Here is a 13,380-nt window from a genome sequence, read left to right as displayed (position 1 = left end):
TGGGGGGAAACTGGAAACCAAAACATCTAAATTTACCAAATGACTCCAAATAAAGAAATTACGAACAAGATTACTTTTTAAAAAACTTTTAATTTAACACAAATCGGAACCAATGCAAATCAAACATGAATTAACAAGCAAATTATGCTTAAAATAAAAGGGTAAATTTCACTTTAAATAGTTGGTACAACAAAGCTACGTCTTACATAACCACAAGCATTCCTCTTCAGCATATATGGCATTATGTGGCTACCCAGTTCCACAATGTGGTGTTATTAATTCATGTAGAGAGGTCAGGAGTTCTATCCAACAACAGCTTTCCCCCGAATTCCATGGGAACAATTATCATCAACTAGGCACATTTCTATTAACCCTCTCACCCTCGGGTCAAGACTGTCCTGATACTGTAGCTCTCAAGAGCTTCTTTTCAACCAAACAATTAATAACATTCCAGTTCATTGTTTGATTACTTCTGGTCAAATATCCAGCTGTTTAGTGTCTCTGAGCTTTCACGCAACCTTCCAGGTTCTAGAATTTTCAGCTTGCTTGCACAGAGTGTCCAAGAGCTCCTATATCTGTGTGCTGATCACCTTCTACCTGCAGCTCCCCTTTAAGTCTTGCAGCCATAGGACTTTCATATGATAACATCTTCTTGTTGGTACGGTTTCCAGGTCAAGCATCACCAGGTCATATGGACCAATGTTTCCTATTATCCAAGAAAAATTACAATTGATCCATTTACAATTAACTCTTAAAAGTCCTTTTTAAACATTCTGAAAAATAATTGCAGATTCCACAGTCATTTTAAAGAAATTACAAATTTCCCTCACTGTGTTGCTCCAGGTCAAAGGTTGACACAGATTTTCAATCAGCACTTTGTGACTTAAATTATCAACAGCAATGAATTATCATGAAGCACTGCGAACAATACTGTATCAGGACATTAGCAAAAATTACCATCATCCAAAAGTGACGTAACCATCGTCCAAAAGTGATGTCCCTATCCAAGAAACAAACAACTTCTTTTATCATTGTGATCAGGCGTGTATTGCTCATCTTCATCCTTCTTGGCCTCACCATTGCCTTTGACATTATTAACCAGACCATTCTCCTCAAATGTCTCTTTTTGTCCAGCTCAGTGGGACTGTCCTTGCTTGTTTCAACTCATATATATGTGATCATGGCCAGAGCATCTGGTTTCTCTTCATGCCTCTACACTTACTTCCAGAATCCCCAAGAATGTATCCTTAGCCACTCTGCTTCCCTATATTATGTTTGGCCCTTGGCAACTTCATCCACGGGCACTGGTGAGTTCACCATGTATGCTGATGATATTCAACTCCAGCAGTCCACCATCCTTCTTGATCCTGTCACTACCTCTCTATTATCAGACTTCTTGACAGATGAGCTGCAGTTCCCTCCAGCGTACCCTTGCCACTAATTCAGGCTAACCTAGATTGTTTCCAATCTTGGTGCTGCATTTAAACGTAAACTGAACTTTAAAGGTACATATATATCCACTCTATCACAGGCAACGCCTATGCCCATCTCCATAATGCTGCCTGCTTTCATCCTACCTCAGCCCTTGTCATCTGCAGATACAACTATTTCTAGGCTCTCCCGGTAAGCCTTCTACTCTCCAATTCAGTATAGCCTAACCTCTGCTGTCCACACGCTACCCCTAAACCTTCAAGTTTATGTTTAGGTCCTTCCACTGTTTAATAAAAAGCAAATACTGCAGATGCTGGAATAAAAATGTTGCCAGGAACAGTCAGCAAATCAGGCAACACCAGTGGAGAGATAAATTGAATTATGTTTCCAGTTTAATATGACTTCTTTAGAGCCTGAATAAGTCACATTCAATTTGAAATGTACACTTGGTTTTTCTCTCCCCATGGATGCTGCCAGACCTGCTGAGTATTTCCAGGGCTTTCTGTTATTTCCTTTCATAGTTTCCTCCCTCCTCACCTTTGTAAATTTTTCTGGCCCTACAACCCATGTCAAATATTATGGAACCTTCTCTATTCCCCAGCACTAAGAGGTGTACATTCAGTTGTCTAAACTCTGAAATTTCCCCTCTAAACCCACACATCTCTTCACCCATCTCTCTCTTTTCCCCTCCCCCCTTAAAATCCTCATTAAACCACCCTTACTTAATTTTTTTGGTTACCCTTACTACTATCTCCTGTTTTGGTTCATAGTCTATTTTTGATTATATCTTTCTGAAGAACCTGGAGGAATTTTTCTACATTAAAAGACATTAAATAAATACATGTTATTGTTGTTTGATGCTTTGTAAGTTCTCTTTTAACCCAATTTTCTTTCCTTCTTCTGAAAGTAGTGAATCTTGCTAGCACCGAGCTCCACATCCACCAAGCAGCGAGCGGTACTCTTCCTAAATAGCTATTCTTCGAGTAAACCTCAATATTGAAGCATGGATTTTCTGGTGAATATGTTATAATCTGTTTAGGGATCATTAACATTTAAAGATATACCTTGTTTTAACCAATGGAACTATGCAGGAAGATTTCACAATTTTTGAAACAAAACAAAACTTTATTATATACAAAATAATTAAATAAATCAACCATTATTAACTTAACAATATGGTTTATAACTGTATATGTTATTCACTCAAGCTTATTTCTTACTTCCCCCAAGAATGATCTTGCAAGACGCATCAATCTTAAGTAATTTACTTCTGTAGTGACCACCCATAAATATACCACAGTTCTCTAGAGAATTCTCCTCAGCTCCAGCTATTCTCAGAGATAAAACTTCAATTTATCATCTCCCAACTGTGAGCGCCCCAGTCCCTCATTCTGTAACTTTTCAATACTTCGAAGATTATGCAGCTTTCTTTTATTTTCTTTTTATTACTTTCTTTTGCACTAAGACATTGAGGCCTACTGTAGATTCTTCTACTAGCATTAAACTAAACAATCTGCCAGCTTCTGTTCCCTCGCAAATTTAAAACTGAGATTAAGCTTCACCCGCATTCCACATGGTCAGTGACAATGTTCTTTATTCTGATTATACTACAGGTCTGTCAAACTGTTATTTGCTTTGGCTAACCCGTCTCTGCGAACTGCACCCACCAGTTCCAAGCTGCAACTAACTTTTCCAGCACAGCAAACACCCAGACAAATTGAAATCAGAAAACCTACCTAAGCTCCACCCATGTCTAAGGTGACAGTCTATTTAGGGCTGCCCTCAAACTGACCATTTAAAAAAAATTTAGCTTTTAAAATAATTATCCTTCATTTACAATTTAATCTTTGAACTGATGAAGTTAATAGGTTGTACAACCTTTCAGGATGCTTCCAGGATGCGTGAATGAGCCTTGCTAGGAGTCTGACTGACAATTTTAAATTGGTTTACAATGTAATTCTAAGCATAATCATGTTAGTTTAGCAAGTGTTGTCCAATTGTGGAATTACATTTAATGTTGGATAATACGTTTTGACTTTTGCAAGCACTGGCTGGTTGGATATGGCAGTACTTTATTTGTGAATAGCCAGAGGTACATGCTGTTTAATACATATATTTGTATATAGGACCTTGTTCTCTGCAGACAGAAGGAGCATATCCACGCATTGCAGTTTTTTCAACTGAACAAAAGTTTGGTGGACACCCATTCCCTGGTTCATTCTGTTTTTTTCAGCGTACTTACCAGAGCGAATCTCCAACACTCGAGCACTGCAGTGTGCCTCAGCGGGATTCGGTCTGGAAAGTAGGGCGGGGCCTATTCCCTCCCGAAAGGCCGGCAGCATAGTGCTGTAAGAGTGGAGATCGGCACATGCGCAGTACCCCCCCATTGCTGGCCTTCCTGATCGCTGGCCTTCTTGATTGCTGACCTGTTTGCAGGCTTTCTAAATCCCCTACCCCCTGCTGGTCTCCCAGACCTCCTTGTGCCAGCCTCTATGTTCCCCCAGCCCCAATTTCCCAACCACCCCTCCGATGACCAGCCCCAACCCTTCTCCCCAGCAGCCCCAACCCCCGCCCACCCCAATGGCAGCCCCGATCAGCCTCACTCCCTCCCTCTCTCCCCACCAATCCTTTTGCAGAGTGGCAACGGGTCCCATCCCCACTGATCACCCGCCCCCAATAGGCCCCACTTCCTCTGACTCCACCCCCTTGCACTGCCCAGTGGGTAGTGCCAATGTGCCTGGTGGGTAGTGCCAGTTTGCCCCTTTGGCAGTGTCAGGGTGCTAGGCTGGCACTGCTCAAGGGGCACTTCCCAATACCCCCAACATCCTAGGAGGGCCTCAATGGCCTCTGTTACCTCCAATGTGGTCGGATGCCAGTTCCCCGTTAGTGGGGAGCAGTCATAAAAGCTGCTGGAGGGAACCATTCCTGGCAGGGGGGCGGGTGGGGGGGAAGAAGGCGGGGGGGGGGGGGGGGGGGGGGGGGGAGATGCTAGCGAGCCTGGAGAATACCATCCTGGGCCCGCTAATCATATGGAAATAACATATGATAATCAGCTCTGCACTGATTTCTGGTGCAGAGCTGATGACGCCACAAAACCTACCTTGGGAGACGTGCGGCGGCCATGGTGCCCAGCACAAATCCCGTGAAAGGGTCGCAGTGCAGCGGACTGGGAGAATCGCCACCTATATTTTTCAATTTTATTGTGTTATTTACAATTGGCAACAGTCCTGTGTATATAAAGCATATGACCAGCAATACGAGGACCTATAGAAGTGGATTTAAAGGGCCCACTAGGGATTCTACAAAGATTCACAGAAAGCTTCTAAAGTCAATTCCATGACTATATCCTTATCAGCAATTTTTGTTGTTTTTGCTGTGAGGTTTCTATCTCTGCCTCCTCAACTCCATTCTACATTTGTTTCCCACTGGAAATGTCCCTCATATCTGTTTTCGATGGAAGACAGGAAGAACAATGAAGGAAGGGCAGGCTGTTCAGGCAGCACAGGATGGACTCGCCCATTGGGACTCCCACACCAGATCAGACATTTTTATCTCCAGCCATCCCAGAACTAATGTTTGCAGAGGCTGCATTTCAAGTTATACTTTTATCCTGCAACTCATCCTACAGCACAACTGCACCTTTGGTACTGTACTGTTGTAAAAGTTTCAGATGCCCTAAACATTTATACTCCACAGTCATTCCAGCCCAGACTGATCCTGAAGACATCAGTAACATTAGCCAATCAGCATTAAGTAAATCTTAATTGAGTAAATTAAGTCAATCAGCTTTCAGTAAAAATGTGTTGTTTACTACTAAAAGGCATTTCATCTACTTCCACATAAACAACTAGCAGAAACATGATAGGATTCTGTTGTTATTGAGCTATAGATGTGACAGGATGGCATATTCCAAAACGTTTCGTTGCATTAGCTGATTTTTTTACTGACTGTTTTATGCAAAGTATGCATGCAGTTATTAATTATTTAATGAAATTTACCATTCATCAGTTGAATCTCTGATTTTAGCTAAATTCCACTGCCTTACTGTCAATGTTGTATGTTCGACTATTCCTGTTAGCGTCTCTGTGAAGACCAAAGTCAGTTGTGTTCTTAGCAGTTGCGATTGGAGACTCCACCCAGTGCTTCCTTTCATTGTGCCAAGAAATACAATGATGAGTTTCTAATCTAAAAGGAAGATACTTCAAAAGACATTGAGATCATTTGATATGCAAAGTGTTATATACAGTGATGCAGTTTGGCTTAATTTGTACGTAACATCTACAAATTTCCTCATAAGCAACTCAGACATGCATTTACTGCCTTTGCTAGTGTGTTGTTGTTTCTGGAACATTGTTATTTAGAAATTTCAGAAAGAACCAAAATGGTCCAAAGTATGGAAATATAGTTTCCATGAACAAGCAACTGTCCTGATAGGGAGCAGCCCATCCCCTGTGACTCTCTGACAGAACAGGGGAGACATCAGATATTTCAGCAAAACAACGATGTGCTTTTTGACAGAGTTTTGGAGGAAGCAAATACTGTCCACAGAGACTCTTTCATAAGCAGGTGGGCTTAAAAGATCAATCAAAACATTGCACAAAAAAAAAGCACAGACATAAACAGAGACAGCAAATGGCGCTCACACCCAAATATATTCACACCGCCTCACCTAGATATGTGAGATGAGAGTTTAGGTAATTTGTATTTCTCAGTCTGTTAAAGATGCAAGTACTTAATTAAAAATGTGTAAAGTGTATTTTTTTTAAACATGGACTGTCAGTGGCGGGTTTCTCCAATCTCGTCCATGGCCTCCCCACTGCGAGGACAAGAATTTGATGTTTCAGCCAAAACTTCATTCAATTTCAGTGGCACCAGAGAATTCCAGCTGGAAGCAAGGATGGAAGTTTTTGGCATATCTCGATTCACTGGCGATGAGATTGGAGGCCAATAAAATGATGTAGGTCTGTATTGGCTGCCTCCAGGACATTGCCTCATCACCAACCAACTTCACGGTGTGGGTGGCAGGACAGATTGAATGACAGGCACAGTGGCAGTGAGTAGGTAATCAAATCGTTAAACGAGGATGACCACCTCTTATGAAATAAAGTGGGGATGACAGGGTGATGATGATCATAACTCACCCTGGTGGCCAAAGGCCACAGTGCACATGCTCACAAAGTAAACAAAGTGTGCTCAGTCTTCCATAGGCTGTCCTAGAATTAAGGGACAAAAGGAATCCTTTAAGGGACACAGGACAAACAGTTAAATTAAAGGACAATCCCTCAAAATACAGGAGTTAGTCAACCTGTGTTTAGGAGAGGCAGTGGCACAGTGGTACTGCTCTGAGGATCTGGGTTCGAATTCCACGATGGCAGATGGTGAAATTTTTAAAAAACTCAATAAAATATCTGGAATTAAAAGTCTAATGATGACCTTGAAACAATTGGAGTAAAAACCCATCTGGTTTACTAATGCCCTTTAGGGAAGGAAATCTACTGTCCTTACCTGGTCTGGCCTAAATGTAGCTCCAGACTTACAGCTGGGGAGCTAGTGCCAAAAATGGGACAGCTGTCTCACAGACTAGTCAACCAACTGCATGACATAGTCATGCTCAGAATCAAACCTTACAGATAATGTCCCAGACAACACCATCATCATTCCTGGGTATGTCCTTTTCCACCGGCAAGACAGACCTAGTGGAAGTGACAGCACGGTTTACTGTCAGGAGGGAGTTGCCCTGGGAGTCCTCAACATTGACTCTGGACCCCATGAAGTCTCATGGTACCAGGTCAAACATGGACCATTCCTGCTGATTACCACATATCATCCCCCCTCAGCTATTGAATCAGTACTCCTCCACGTTAAACACCACTTGGAGGAACCACTGAGGGTGGCAAGGGCACAGAATGTACTCTGGGTGGGGGACTTCAATGTCCATCACAAAGAATGGCTTGGCTCATTATGGGGAACCAAGAGAAGGTGCAAGGCATATTGTTCTCAAACGCTTGGGTTCTAATCAAGAACTGACTGATATGGATCACAAGATCTGCAAACGGGCCACAGGATGCCCTCATTGTGAAGCAACTGCCAGGTCCAATGGAGGCAGAACAAGGTTCTTGAACAACGCTCATTACAGTGGAAGTTTCATCTGGCCATGTGATCAATGCTTTCTGGCGGTGGGGGGGGGGGGGGGGGGGGGCGGGCGGCGGCGGGAGCAATGTCCAAGCACCAATGATGGCAAAGATCACAAATCTCCAGAGAGGTGGTGGAGGAACTGTGCAGTTAGAGCAGGCGTTGATGGCATTGGAAATGGCTGATTTCCAATGCCTATCGTGCGAAGAGTCACATTTGCACTCAACCTTTTCACCTACGGTTCATTCTAGGGATCATCAAGTTGTATTTGGCATCTCTAAGATGTCAGTATATCAGTGCTGATGGAAGGTTATAGATGGGCACTTAGAAAAACTCAAGGTAATCGGGAAGAGCCAGCAAGGTTTTGTTAAAAGGAAAATCATGTTTAATCGATTTATTGGAGTTTTTTGAAGGAGTAATATGCACTGTGGATAAAGGGGATCCAGTACACATTCTGTCTTTGAACTTCCTAAAAGAATTTGCTAAGGTGTTGCATCAAATGCTATTGTGGGAAATAAAACTGGTGGTACAGGTTAACATATCAGCATGGATAGAAGATTGGATGACTGGCAGAAAACAGAGAGTAAGCACAAACAACGCTTTTTCTGATTGGCAGGCTGTAATAGAACATAGAACAGTACAGCACAGAACAGGCCCTTCGGCCCACGATGTGGTGCCGAGCTTTGTCTGAAACCCAGATCAAGCTATTTCCTCCCTATCATCCCGAAGTACTCCATGTGCCTATCCAATAGCTTCTTAAATGTTCCTAAAGTTTCTGACTCCACTATCCCTGCAGGCAGTCCATTCCACCCCCCAACCACTCTCTGCGTAAAGAACCTACCTCGGACATCCTTCCTATATCTCCCACCATGAACCCTATAGTTATGCCCCCTAGTTACCGCTCCATTCACCCGAGGAAATAGTCTTTGAACGTTCACTCTATCTATCCCCCTCATCATCTTATAAACCTCGATCAAGTCTCCTCTCAACCTCCTCCACTCCAAAGAGAAAAGCCCAAGCTCCCTCAACCTTTCCTCATAAGACCTACCCTCCAAACCAGGCAGCATCCTGGTAAATCTCCTTTGCACTCTTTCCAGTGTCTCCACATCCTTCTTGTAGTGAGGTGACCAGAACTGCACACAATATTCCAAATGTGGTCTCACCAAGGTCCTGTACAGTTGCAGCATAACCCCACGGCTCTTAAACTCAAACCCCCTGTTAATGAACGCCAACACACTATAGGCCTTCTTCACGGCTCTATCCACTTGAGTGGCAACCTTCAGAGATCTATGGATATGAACCCCAAGATCTCTCTGTTCCTCCACATTCTTCAGAACCCTACCTTTGACCCTGTAATTCACATTTAAATTTGTCCTACCAAAATGAATCACCTCGCATTTGTCAGGGTTAAACTCCATTTGCCATTTTTCAGCCCAGCTCTGCATCCTATCTATATCTCTTTGCAGCCTACAACAGCCCTCCACCTCATCCACTACTCCACCAATCTTGGTGTCATCAGCAAATTTACTGATCCACCCTTCAGCCCCCTCCTCCAAGTCATTTATAAAAATTACAAATAGCAGAGGACCAAGCACTGATCCCTGTGGCACTCTGCTGGTAACTGGTTTCCAGTCCGAAAATTTTCCATCCACCACCACCCTCTGTCTTCTGTCAGATAGCCAGTTACCTATCCAATCGGCCAAACTTCCCTCTATCCCACACATCCTTACTTTCTTCATAAGCCGACCGTGGGGGACTTTATCAAATGCCTTACTAAAATCCATGTATATGACATCAACTGCACTACCTTCATCTACACACTTAGTTACCTCCTCAAAAAATTCTATCAAATTTGTGAGGCAAGACTTGCCCTTCACAAATCCGTGCTGACTATCCCGGATTAAGCTGCATCTTTCTAAATGGTCGTAAATCCTATCCCTAAGGACCTTTTCCATCAACTTACTGACCACCGAAGTAAGACTAACCGGCCTATAATTACCAGGGTCATTTCTATTGCCTTTCTTAAACAGATGAACCACATTCGCCACTCTCCAGTCCTCTTGCACCACCCCCGTGGACAGTGAGGACGCAAAGATCAATGCCAAAAGCTCTGCTATCTCATCCCTTGCCTCCCAAAGAATCCTAGGATATATTTCATCAGGCCCAGGGGACTTATCAACTTTCAGTTTATTCAAAATTGCTAGTACATCTTCCCTCCGAACATCGACTTCCGCCAGCCTATCAGCCTGTGACACGTTCTCTTCCTCAAAAACATGGCCCCTCTCCTTGGTGAACACCGAAGAAAAGTATTCATTCATCACCTCTCCTATCTCTTCTGACTCCATGCACAAATTCCCACTGCCGTCCTTGACCGGCCCCAGCCTCACCCTGGTCATTCTTTTATTCCTCACATAAGAGTAAAAAGCCTTGGGGTTTTCCTTGATCCGACCCGCCAAGGACTTCTCATGCCCCCTCCTAGCTCTCCTAAGCCCCATTTTCAGCTCATTTCTTGCTAACTTGTAACCCTCCATCGAGCCAACTGAACCTTGTTTTCTCAACCTAACATACGCTTCCTTCTTCCTCTTGACAAGACATTCCACCTCTTTTGTGAACCATGGTTTCCTCACTCGGCCATTTCCTCTCTGCCTGGCAGGGACATACCTATCAAGGACACGCAGTATTTGTTCCTTGAAAAAGTTCCACTTATCATTAGTGCCTTTGCCTGACAATTTTTGTTCCCATCCTATGCTTCCTAATTCCCGCCTGATTGCATCATAATTACCTCTCCCCCAATTGTAAACTATGCCCTGCCGTATGGCCCTCTCCCTCTCCATTGCAATAACAAAAGACACCGAATTGTGGTCACTATCTCCAAAGTGCTCTCCCACAACCAAATCCAACACTTGGCCCGGCTCATTTCCCATTACCAAATCCAATGTGGCCCCACCTCTTGTCGGCTTATCCACATATTGTGTCAGGAACCCCTCCTGCACACACTGCACAAAAACTGCCCCATCCGAACTATTCGACCTATAAAGGTTCCAATCAATATTTGGAAGGTTAAAGTCCCCCATGACAACTACCCTGTGACCTCCACACCTATCCATAATCTGCTTAGCAATTTCTTGCTCCACATCTCTATTACTATTTGGGGGCCTATAGTAAACTCCTAACAACGTGACCGCTCCTTTCCTATTCCTAACCTCAGCCCATATTACCTCTGTAGGCAGATCCCCTTCGAAATGCCTTTCTGCAGCCGTTACACTCTCCTTGATTAACAGTGCCACTCCTCCAGCTCTTTTACCAGCTACCCTACACTTACTGAAACATCTATACCCCGGAACTTCCAACAACCATTCCTGTCCTTGTTCTACCCATGTCTCCGTAATGGCCACATCGTAGTCCCAAGTTCCAATCCACGCCCCAAGTTCACCTACCTTATTTCGGATGCTCCTTGCATTGAAGTAGACACACTTCAACCCACCTTCTTGTCTGCTGGTACCCACCTTTGACCATGATACCCTTCCCAGTACCTCACTACACTCACTGACCTCTGGACTACAACTCCTTTTCCCACCCCCCTGACAAATTAGTTTAAATCCTCCCAAAGAGCCGTAGCAAATTTCCCTCCCAGGATATTGGTGCCCTTCTGGTTCAGGTGCACCCCGTCCTGTTGGTACAGGTCCCACCTTCCCCAGAAAGTGTTCCAATTATCCACATAGCTGAAACCCTCCCTCCTACACCATCCCTGCATCCATGTGTTTAACTGCACTCTCTCCCTGTTCCTCAACTCGCTATCCCGTGGCACCGGCAACATACCAGAGATGACAACCTGTTTTGTCCTGGCTCTCAGCTTCCACCCAAGCTCACTGAATTCCTGTTTTAAGTCCCCGTCCCCTCTCTTACCTGTCTTTGGTGCCAACGTGCACCACGACTTGTGACTGTTCCCCCTCCCCCTTTAGAATCCTGAAGACACGGTCGGAGATGTCATGGACCCTGGCATCCGGGAGACAACATACCATCCGTGAGTCTCTCTTGTTGCCACAGAACCTCCTATCTATCCCTCTAACAAACAAGTCCCCAATAACTATAGCTCTACCGTTCTCCCCCTTTCCCTTCTGAGCCACAGGGACGAGTGGACTCATGTGAGGATCTGTGTTGGGACCTTAACTTTTTACAATTTATATCAATAACTTAGATGAAAGGAGTGAAGGCGTGGTACTTAAATTGGCAGGTGTCACAAAGATAGGTGGAAAAGTACATTGTGAAGAGACATAAGGAGGCTGCAGACAGATATAGGGATAAATTGAGTGACTGAGCAAAGGTCTGGCAAATGGAATATAATGTGGGAAAATGTGAGGTTGCTCACTTTGGCAGGAATAATAAAAAGACAGAGTATTTTCTAAGCAGAGCCTGATTGCAAAATTCTAAAGGTGCAGAGTAGCCTCATGCATGAGCCACAAAAAGTTAGAATGCAGGTAACCAGGAAGGCGAATGCAATGTTATCCCTTACAACAAGAGGAGTTGAGCATTAAAGTAAGGATACTATGCAGAACGTTGGTGAGACCATATTTTGAATACTACATGCAATTTTGGTTGTCTTATTTGAGGTAAATTCATTAGAGGCAGTGCAAAGGAGGTTGACTAGATTGATACCAGAATGAGTGGATTGTTTCATGAGGAAAGGTTGGATAGACTGGCCTTGTTTCCACTGGCGTCTACAAGAGTGCGAGTGTGATAATCCTCATGAGTTCCATGGAGATTCACTAATTGATCTCTCTGTGGGGCATGTCAAATATGATTTTGTTTGGTAACTGCAATTGTCTGCCCTGCTGGAACTCATCACCGGAGCTCTTTATAAGGCAGATACCGAGAAGGAGCTGCAGAACTGTTGTCCCAGTTGGGACTTACGTATGTACGCCATAGAGTAGTGGCTTCATTTTGTGTTTAACAATATATACCATTTCTTTCCTGTAAGGCTTCCTGAGTTATTAAATTGGCAATGAGAAACAAGGAAAGTTTCAGATAGCCTTGCCTTTCAACTAACCCAGTAAGACAGTGTTGGGGAAATTTTGAAAATGCCGCTGTTCGGCAGACTGGAAGCTTATGATGTGGGTGCAGAGGATTGATCCCAGTACATCGAGAGAATGAGATATTTATTCTAGGCAAACAGGATAGAAGGGGATGACCAGCAAAAGCCATTCTCCTGACCCCTTTGGGGGCTCCAACTTTCAGCATTATAAAGAGTTTAAGCTACTTGGATCCTAAGCCCTGGTTTCGAAATCCTTTAATGAACTGATAGATATGGTGGTAAACCACTACAACCACAAACCTTCTGTTGTACTGGAGTGCTACAAATTTAACATGGCAAATAGACTTTCTGGGGAACCAGTTACTGTATTCTTGATGAGACCTGCTGGCACCCCTTCAAGTCCTGCTTAAAAAAAAAATCAGAAATGGTGGTGGCAAACACCACAAGAGTAAGCCTTTACAAGTATCAAACAACAATTGCTGTCAACACATATACTAGCCCCTTACAACCCATGAGACCATTCATCGTAATCTGTGACACCTCCCCCTATGGGATAGGAGTGGTATTGTCGCACTATTGGGACGATGGGACAGAATGTCCAATCACATATGCATCATGAGCCCTGGCAGATGCAGAAAGAAGGTACACTCAGATTGAGAAAAAAGGTTTGGGAATGGTATTCGCAGTGAAAAAGTTCCACCAAAACGTCTATGGTCAGCATTTCACAATAGTGGTAGATCACAAACCTCTGTTGAGGAGAAGTTTTTTTCTCTCAGAGGGTTGTA

Source organism: Mustelus asterias, chromosome 4 (genome assembly GCF_964213995.1).
Source record: "Mustelus asterias chromosome 4, sMusAst1.hap1.1, whole genome shotgun sequence".
NCBI classification, from domain to species: Eukaryota; Metazoa; Chordata; class Chondrichthyes; order Carcharhiniformes; family Triakidae; genus Mustelus; species Mustelus asterias.
The sequence above is the reverse complement of the archived record's forward strand: the minus strand, read 5'-3'. Positions refer to the sequence as shown.